At 35.0% G+C, this 10,002-nt stretch overlaps 1 non-coding gene across 1 annotated transcript; it reads left to right on the top strand.

Annotated features, from left to right (window-relative positions):
- On the top strand, positions 1 to 108 carry LOC112745839 (small nucleolar RNA R71). Its single transcript, XR_003173747.1, has one exon. It is a non-coding gene; the product is annotated as a small nucleolar RNA R71 (small nucleolar RNA).
- The last annotated feature ends 9,894 nt before the right edge of the window (positions 109 to 10,002 follow it).

Genomic DNA, 10,002 nt, shown 5'->3' with positions numbered 1-10,002 from the left:
AAGCATGTCAGAAGGACACCTTCTGATCAATTGCTTGTATCTTTCCCAAGCTTCATAGAGGGATTCACCTTCCTTCTGTCTGAAGGTTTGGACTTCCACTCTAAGCTTGCTCAACTTTTGAGGTGGAAAGAATTTGGCCAAGAAAGCATTGACCAACTTTTTCCAAGAGTTCAGGCTTTCTTTAGGTTGTGAGTCCAACCATGTCCTAGCTCTGTCTCTTACAGCAAAGGGGAAATGCATAAGCCTATAGACCTCAGAATTAACCCCATTGGTCTTAACAGTGTCACATATTTGCAAGAATTCAGCTAAGAACTGATGAGGATCTTCCAATGGAAGTCCATGAAACTTGCAATTCTGCTGCATTAGAGAAACTAATTGAGGCTTAAGCTCAAAGTTGTTTGCTCCGATTGTAGGAATTGAGATGCTTCTTCCATAGAAGTTAGAAGTTGGTGCAGTAAAGTCACCAAGCATCTTCCTTGCATCTCCACCATTGTTGTTATTTTCGGCTGCCATGTCTTATTCTTTTTCAAAAATTTATGTTAGGTCCTCTCCAGAGTTTTGTGCTTTAGCTTCTCTTAGTTTCCTCTTCAGAGTCCTTTCAGGTTCAGGATCAGCTTCAACAAGAATGTTCTTATCCTTGTTCCTGCTCATATGAAAAAGAAGAGAACAGAAAAGAAGAGGAATCATCTATGTCACAGTATAGAGATTCCTTTATGTAAGTAGAAGAATAGAAGAATAGGATGAAGAAGGGAGGAGAAGAAGAATTCGAACACAGAGAGAGGGAGAGGGTTCAAATTTTAAGAAGAGAAGTGTTAGTAAAGAAATAAAATAAGAGAAAAGGACAAATAGGTCCCTGACCTTTTGTCCTGTGGACATTTTTGTCCTTAACCATTGAAAAATACTTTTAAGTCCCTGACCTTCACAAAACTTGGACGGATCAGTCCCTCTGTCTAAATGCCTCCATTAGGGAGTGATCCGTCCAAATGCCTCCGTCAGGGACTGATCCGTCCAAGTTTTGTGAAGGTTAGGGACTTAAAAGTATTTTTCAATGGTCAAGGACGAAAATGTCTGCGGGACAAAAAGTCAGTGACCTATTTGTCTTTTTTTCATAAAATAAATAGAAAGAGATGAGAGAGAGAGAGTGTATTCGAATTTTTAATTAAAAGAAAAGAAAAATAATTTTTTGTTTTTATTTTAATTATGAGTTAGTATTCAAAAATATTAAAAGAAATAAAATAAAATTAAAATTTAAAACAATTAGTTAAATTTTTTTTTTGAAAAAGTTGTTAGTGGTTTTCGAAAATTGGAGAGAGAAAAGTAGTTAGGTGGTTTTGAAAAAGATAAGAAATAGTAAACTTTTTAAAATCAAACAAACAAGTCAAGTGGTTAATTGAAAAAGATTTGAAAATCAATTTTGAAAAGATAAGAAGTTAGAAAAAGATTTTGAAATTAAGTTTTGAAAAAGATATGGTTGAAAGATATGATTGAAATTTATCTTGAAAAAGATTTGAAAAAGAAATTTAGAAAGATTTGATTTTGAAAATTAAAATTGATTACTTGACTAACAAGAAACTAAAAGATATGATTCTAGAATTTAAAGATTGATCATTTCTTAATAGGCAAGTAACAACTTGAAATTTTTGAATCAAAATATTAATTGTTAGCAATAATTTCGAAAATATGAAATAAAAATAAGAAAAAGATTTTGAAAATGTTTTTGAAGAATTTTTGAAAAACATTAAAGAAAAATGAAAAAGATTTGATTTTGAAAATGATTTGAAAAGATAGAATTTTTAAATTGAAATTTTGGCTTGACTAACAAGAAACAACTAAATTTTAAAAATTTTTTGACTAAGTCAACCCAAAATTTCGAAATTTATGAGTGAAATAAGGGAAAGATCTTATTTTTGATTTTTTTTGAATTAATGAAGAAAGAGAAAAACACAACATTGACACAAAACATAAGAAATTAAGATCAAAATAAATAATACATGCAAGAACATTTTGAATGTCAAGATGAACACCAAGAACACTTTGAAGATGATGATGAACATCAAGAACATATTTTTAAAAATTTTTAAGAAAAGAAAGACATGCAAGACACCAAACTTAGAAATTTTTAAACTTAGGCACTAATAATTCGAAAATACACAAGAAAAACAAGAAAAGACACAAAACAAGAAAAATTAAAAATCAAACAAGGAAAATCATTAAGAACAATTTGAAGATCATGAAGAACACATGATGAATTTTTGAAAATTTAATAAAAATTAAAAATATGCAATTGACACCAAACTTAAAATTTGACACAAGACTCAATCAAGAAACACAAATTTTTTTTGTTTTTATGATTTATTAATTTTTTTGTATTTTATATTTTTTTTGTATTTTTCGAAAATTATTTTAGAAAAGGAAAATAAAGAAATTCAAAATTTTTAATAAGAATTCCAGGATTCTCGTAATGTTAGTCTAAAACTTTGGTCCAAAAGATTAGACATGGCCAATGGCTAGCCAAGATTCAGCATGGAAGTATGAATGAGAATCCAAAGGCTCATGCAATGTGATTCTAAAGCTCCGGTCCAAAAGAATTAGACATGGCCAAGTGGCCAGCCAAGCTTTAATATAACACATATAAGCATGTCCTTTTTACAATGGAAGGTGGAAACCTCGGTCCAAAAGACTAGACATGGCTTAACAGCCAGCCAGGTTTCACCATATCTCATGAAGCTCTAGAATTCATTCTTAAAAATTTTGAAGAACATTTTGTTATTATTTTTGAATTTTTCAAAAAATAAAAAAATATAAAAGGCTTAAACATAGAATAAAATTACCCAGTATAAGCAACAAGATGAACCGTCAGTTGTCCAAACTCGAACAATCCCCGGCAACGGTGCCAAAAACTTGGTGTGGAAAATCGTGATTCACACTTTTCACATCTCTGCACAACTAACCAGCAAGTGCACTGGGTTGTCCAAGTAATAAACCTTACGTGAGTAAAGGTCGATCCCAAGGAGATTGTCGGCTTGAAGAAAGCTATGGTCATCTTGTAAATCTCAGTCAGGCGGATTCAAATGGTTATGAGGTTTTGATAATTAAAAGATAAATAAAACATAAAATAAGATAAAGTTACTTATGTAATTCATTGGTGGGAATTTCAGATAAGTGTCTGGAGATGCTTTGTTGCTTCTGAACCTCTGCTTTTCTATTGCCTTCTTCCAATCATGCGTACTCCCTTCCATGGCAAGGTGTAAGATCCTCTCAGTGAAAATGGTCCTCTACGGTTTCTGCACGGCTAATCAACTGTCGGATTTTTCGTCTCGGATGAAAAATACCAGGCACAGCTAGCGTCGGAATAGGATCCATTGATCCTTTTGCACACTGTCACTTGCGCCCAACATTCGCAGGTTTGAAGCTCGTCACAGTCATTCCTTCCCAGATCCTACTCGGAATACCACAAACAAGGTTTAGACTTTTCGGATCCTAGAAATTCTGCTAATTGGTTCTAGCCTATACAACGAAGATACTAATCTCACGGAATTGGTCTGTGTATTAGATATCCAAGAGAATATACTCCAGCTGTTCTCCAATGACTATGTTGAACATCATGTAGACCGCTTTGTGGTTGTCAGGCACGCGGATCTTGGCTAAGCGAGTAACGAAGATTGGGTGATTGTCACGGGTCACCCCTTCATTCTGACTTAACTGAATTAAGTACGAGAGTATATCTTGGATAAGAAGTAGGCATGAATTGAATAGAAAACAGTAGTAATTGCATTAATTCATGAAGAACAGCAGAGCTCCACACCTTAATCTATGGGGTGTAGTAACTCCACCGTTGAAAATACATAAGTGAAAAAGGTCTAGGCATGGCCGAATGGCTAGCCTCCAAAACGTGAACAATGGTCTCAGCTCCAAAGTATGAAAATTGGATCAAAAGTCTTCTATACAATAGTAAAAAGTGCTATTTATACTAAACTAGTGACTTAGGTTTATAGAAAATGAGTAACTAAGTGCAGATAGTGCAGAAATCCACTTCCGGGGCCCACTTGGTGTGTGCTTGGGCTGAGCATTGAAGATTTTTCGTGCATAGGCTGTTCCTGGAGTTAAACGCCAGCTTTGGTACCAGTTTGGGCGTTTAACTCCAATTCTGGTGCTAGTTTGGGCATTTTACGCCAAGATGTTTTAGGCTGGCTTTGGATGCTAGTTTGGACCATCAAATATCGAGAAAAGTATGAACTATTATATATTGCTGGAAAGCCCAGGATGTCTACTTTCCAACGCAATTAAAAACGCGCCAATTGGGCTTTTGTAACTCCAGAAAATTTATTTCGAGTGCAGCAGGGTTAGAATCCAACAGCATCTGCAGCCCTTTTTCAGCCTCTGAATCAGATTTTTGCTCAGGTTCTTCAATTTCAGCCAAAAATACCTGAAATCACAGAAAAAACACACAAACTCACAGTAAAATCCAGAAATATGATTTTTAAATAAAAACTAATAATAATATAATAAAAAGTAACGAAAACATACTAAAAACTATGTAAAAATAATGCCAAAAAGGGTATAAATTATCCGCTCATCAAACTTCACATTGGGGTATTACTCGTCCCCTTTTTATTTTCTTTTATTTTTCTATTTTTTTCAATAACATAATATATACAAAAAGATTAATGCATATGGTTCAACATTCAATGCATGAGTATGTACCCAATTCCCAAAATTTCAACAATAATACAAAATACCTTTTTTTTTCTTTCTACCAATATTTTCCAAATTTTTTCACACTTAGAAGATACACACACTCACTAGCCTAAGCTAATCAAAGATCCAAATTAAAGACATTTATTATTTTTTACTTAGGGATAATGATACGCTAAAATTAAGAATAAAAAGGATTAGAATAGGTTCAAAACTGACTAACAATGGTGGATAAAAGGGTAAGGCTATTTGGGTAAGTGAACTAATTGAAATGAAAGTCTCAATCATTTATCATATAAATGCATTCATACATAGAATAATGGACATAAAGAATCAAACAAATCAAATATTACAATCATAGAAAGAGAATAACATACAAGAATAAAAATAGTGGTTAATATGATGTAACCACACATTAAGGCTCAAACTCACAAGGTTGTGTGTTCTATCTCCAAAACTATGTTCCACAATATTTTTCAAGCAAGTTCAATAATGAAAAAGATTAACTCAAATCAAGTGGAATGCCAATGCCCTATATAAAAAGAAATTGTCTTAGAAACTTCATTAATTTGACTAAACTTATTCTTTATATATATGTAATGTGATTGGATGAAAATATCAGGATTCCTAAATTTATTTCCTATTCTCAATCAATCCAAAATATCATGTATATAGGAAATTAAACTAGGTTCAATTATTCGCATTATCTAATCAAAACTAATCAACTACAACTGAACTATATATATACACACCAAAATCAAGAAAATGCAATAACGAAAGTAAACTAAAGTATGTATCAAAAATATATACAAACTAAAATAACAAAGTGCAAGAGATAAAAAAAGTACTCAAAATAACAAAATAAAGCTGAGTGTTCAGAATAGAACAGCTTCACCCAAAAAATTTGCCAATTGGTCAGACGACCGTCCCTCACTTAAAATCAAGTACCGTCCTCAATGCTACATGGCATCAGGCAGAGTGGAAAGAATCATCATCGTCTCTCCCATCAGCTGGTGGATCCCGTTCCTCTTCTGCGTTGTGCTCTACGGGGGTGTCCAATTCCTCTATCCTCTCGTTCCAATCCTAGTGCTATCTCTTGATGTTCTCATAGCGGTGCTCCAAACGAGTTATATCCTTAATGAGCCAGTGGACCAGATGATAGAGCGGTTGTGATGATGATGATGGTGCTGCTAGTGGCTATGTTGGCTGCTTTGATGGCTCTGCTGTTGTTGCTGCTGAAGAAGTAGCTGCTTATGTGGTGGTTGTCCTCCTGCATCCTTGGCGTTTGGTGGATGATTGAGGCTTGAACTAGTTACCATGTAGACTGATTCTCTTGCTCTATCGGCCTCTCGTCCGTATCCTCCCAAAGCCAAACCTTAATGGTAAGATACTTGATCGCTATGGCTTTCAGACTTGGCTTCGTCGGACCATAAATCCAAGGGCTGTCGAGGTGGATGACTATCATGCATAAAACTGCATCCCAATCAAACTTCATCATTTGTATGTCCTTATCCGCCTTCTGAAAGTCATTCTTCTCAGTAGCTCTAGGTAGAAAACAGAGAACCTCTTCAATGGCCTCTTTGGTAACCAATATCTGTTGTCGCGGAGGAGAAATGCATCAAGGGTCGCTCTATAATAGTTGCAGTAAAACTCACAGACCCATGACGCATTCACTCCTATCAGGTTTCGTTCTAAGAATACCCTTCCCCACTGATTGATCCGATGCTCAGTAAATCTTTGCAGCTCAGCGGGGATCTAAAGCTTCCTCTCAACATGGAGGCTCCTCTACTGAAAATCTGGGAACTTCAGCTCCAAGTAGAGATTCGTGAACTTAGACAAATTAGTGGAGGGTGTGCTCTGATTGATTTTATCACTCTTATTAATCTGCCTCTTTGAGAGTGGTTCATCCACTCTTTCAGCGATCTAGTGAGTTCTCTTCCTCTTACTTGGGCCTGTAGCCTTTGCTTTATCCTTTCCTTTTCTGTCTGTCATATTGAAAAAGAGCAGAAAAAATGGGTATATGAAATGCATTCTAAAGACACACAAAGTAGAAATGTATAAGCAAGCAATCATAATAAAAAATGAGGTCAATACACAACTATAAGTGAAGTGAAAGGAAATAATAAAATTGAATGGAATAGGAAGTGAAATGACAAAGCAAAATCAAGCAGAAATCACTGTCCAATCAATCAAAATCAATTAGAATTTGCTAACTTGCCTATTTAATAAAAAAGAAAGTAAGGAGACATTGTTGCTATTCATTTAGAGAAAGAAAAAGAATTAGTTGAAAAAGAAAAGAAAAGTTAGTTGAACGAGAAAAGTTAGTTGAAAAAGAAAAATTAGCGGTTACATACATAGTAAACATAGTCCTTAACTCGGAAACGTTGTCAAAAAGTGCAAAACAGGCAAGCTCACATTTAACTTCACAAAATATCGCATTTACCAAAAATGACTAATTTAAGTTACGTGTAGTGCACATATTCAGTAGTGAAAACTCAACATGTCATTAAAGAATAAGCATAGAAATTGATGATGAAACAAGAAGAAAAAGTTAAAAACGAGGCATATTCATACATCAATGCGTTTAACCACTAAAATTGCGAGATTGGTGTGAAAAAGAATAAGATTGATGCTTAATATAACACAAAAGAATCATTTATGAACAAACAGAGTAAATGAATGGTTACATAGGTCAAAATGCACTAATTTTACAAGCATAGTCAAAAGGAATCTCAAATATTCATAATTCACAAGTTTTGGCCATGCAGAAACTTAAAAACACTTACTTCAATTTAGTTAGGTAGAATGAATCAAGAACAAACATTGAAGTAAAATTTTTTTTACCAAAAACTTTCTTTAAAGTCATTGAGACGTTTTTGGTGCCTATTTGGCGTGCAAGGTTATATTGACACAGAAATTCGTCAATAAGAACCTTGTTGTAATAAATTCAGCAATTTAATATGCGCAACAACATTTAGGCAGCATACCAGCAGCATAGGAATCAAATGAGCTTAGTAATTAGTCAATTGAGTTGAGCACGTTTTCATGACAATATTCAGCACAATGTCAAACAATATCAACATAATACCACGGCTCAATTAACATCAATTACTAAGGATGTACAATGAAAAACAATCAAACAATTCAGCAGCATAATTTCAGCAAAAATTAGCAAGTAACCCACATGGTTCAACAATCCACTGAATCAGAAAAGCATAAAGTGAATTCAGCAAATTGTCACAAAATTTCAGTAGCAATTTAGTTGGAAATCAAATAATTTACTCAATCAACATTTATTCATATGAATTCAACATCATTTCAGCAATTATACAAAATTAACAAAATTAACGAAAGCATACAATCTAACTAATCTAACTAATGAGAACTAACTAATTAACAAAATTAAAGTAACAAAAACAGAAATGAAAGAAAATGCAATAAAGAACCTTGAAATGTAGGAGCAGAAATAGAGGAAAAGAAGAGGGATAATATGGTGGCACAGCAACAGTGTGACCGGCCAATGGAGGCGGCGTTGGCAGCTGGGATGTAGCCACGACAGTGATGGAAGGAAAGGAGAAAGAAAAGGGACAGAAGAGGAAAAAATGGGAGAAGGGGAAAGAAAAGAGGGGGTTGACGGCGGCTATGATGGTCGCCGGTGGTGGGTATAGTGGTGTGAATAGAAATTCTACACATGCACTATCCAAGGGCTTAGAATGTGAGCGGATACGACATCGTGACAGCGTGACAACGCGTCGCTAGAAAGACTCCGAGCTATGATCAAAGGATGTAATGCCATTAGGTAATCATGAATCGAATGACGAGTTCACCTACTTTTCGCTTAATAGAGGAGACTAATTTATCGAAGAAATTTGTAAGATTGCATGGCGCATTGATCACCCTTGTGCTATATCAACCCGAGAGTATTAGGTATTTTGAGTCCCAAGTTGAAAGCCGAGGCAATGGAGAAAGGACAAAGTGAATTTGAGTTAAGATCATAACTGCGCAAAGCCCACGAATAAGTTACGTATTCTTAAGAGTTACTTCAACAACCTAGAATCGGTGAGCCATCAAAATTAAGGAATTAAAATCGAGGTGTATTAAACGGTTTGAAGTATTAAGACAGATTAGGGGCTTGTGAGGTATCCAGCAGCTTTCCCACTGTATTCTTTGAACCTGTACGACATATCCACTTTCCACTACGCCGGTAGTACGCCTCTAAGATAAACCACATTTTACGGACCGAGTTAATCCAAATGAAAAGGAAAATTTGACGTATTGAGTAACTTCAGTTGAGGTTGACAATATCAGTGTAAGCAACTAGGCGGAAGAGTAGTATCGATAATAAAATTTGCTAGGAATCAGGTTGAGATCAAAGGACACATTTGGAAACTCGGATCGGATATACAGAAGGACTACCCACACCTCTTCTCAGGTAACTAAATATGAATTTTGAGGGAAAAATTCCTAATTTGGTAGGTAGGAAGTAAACCCTAGAAAATTAGCGAATAATTAATCAATAAATTAATTTTTAATAAAAGAAATTAAAAATGTGAATTTTATAGAAATATGGGATAGAGCTAATTAAAACAAGAATTTTTACACTAATTTTAAAGAATTTGGCATAAGATTGGACCTAACAGGCCGAACCGGTCGAACTGGACCCGAACCGGGTCCGTGGGCCCAACCAATTCACTAACTTATGTGAGCTTCAGCTCACTTTCTCTCTCCCACATGCAAGAAATGCAGAAACACAGCCAAGGAAGGAGGGAAGAACATTCCAAGGTTCTAAACCCTTGACATTGATTCAAATCCACATAACTTTTGATTTGGAACTCCGATCGCCACATTGTTTGCGGCCACGCATCCGCGGCGTTGAGCTCTACAAAGCCCGGTAAATTGTAAGGTAAGGAAGTCACATTTTCTTCTTCAATTTCCTCAGTTTCAATTTCAAAAATTCATGTGAAAAGATGTTGAAAATTGTTAAATTTCGGTGTTTAGGATCAAATTAACTTGGTGGACTTGCCGAGTCTTGTCCCAATTTTCCGTTGGTAAGGTGAGAATCCTAGAACCCTAGCTAATTCATTGATTAAATACTTTGGGTATTGAATTTTGGTTATAAATATGTTATATTTGTGTTAGGTGTGTATGTATGTATGATATGAAGTCTTTGGAGCCATTAGAAGCTTAGTTGGAAAATTAGTTGGTGCTAGATTTGAACTTTGGTGTGGAAGGTTTGTGAGCTTGTCTTGCGGGATTGTCTTAGGTAATACGTGGAAATCGGCCAAGGTATGATTTAGGTTTCACGTA

The sequence above is a fragment of the Arachis hypogaea genome, chromosome 14, assembly GCF_003086295.3.
Source record: "Arachis hypogaea cultivar Tifrunner chromosome 14, arahy.Tifrunner.gnm2.J5K5, whole genome shotgun sequence".
Lineage (NCBI taxonomy): Eukaryota > Viridiplantae > Streptophyta > Magnoliopsida > Fabales > Fabaceae > Arachis > Arachis hypogaea.
This window is presented reverse-complemented; position numbering and strand designations above follow the sequence as displayed.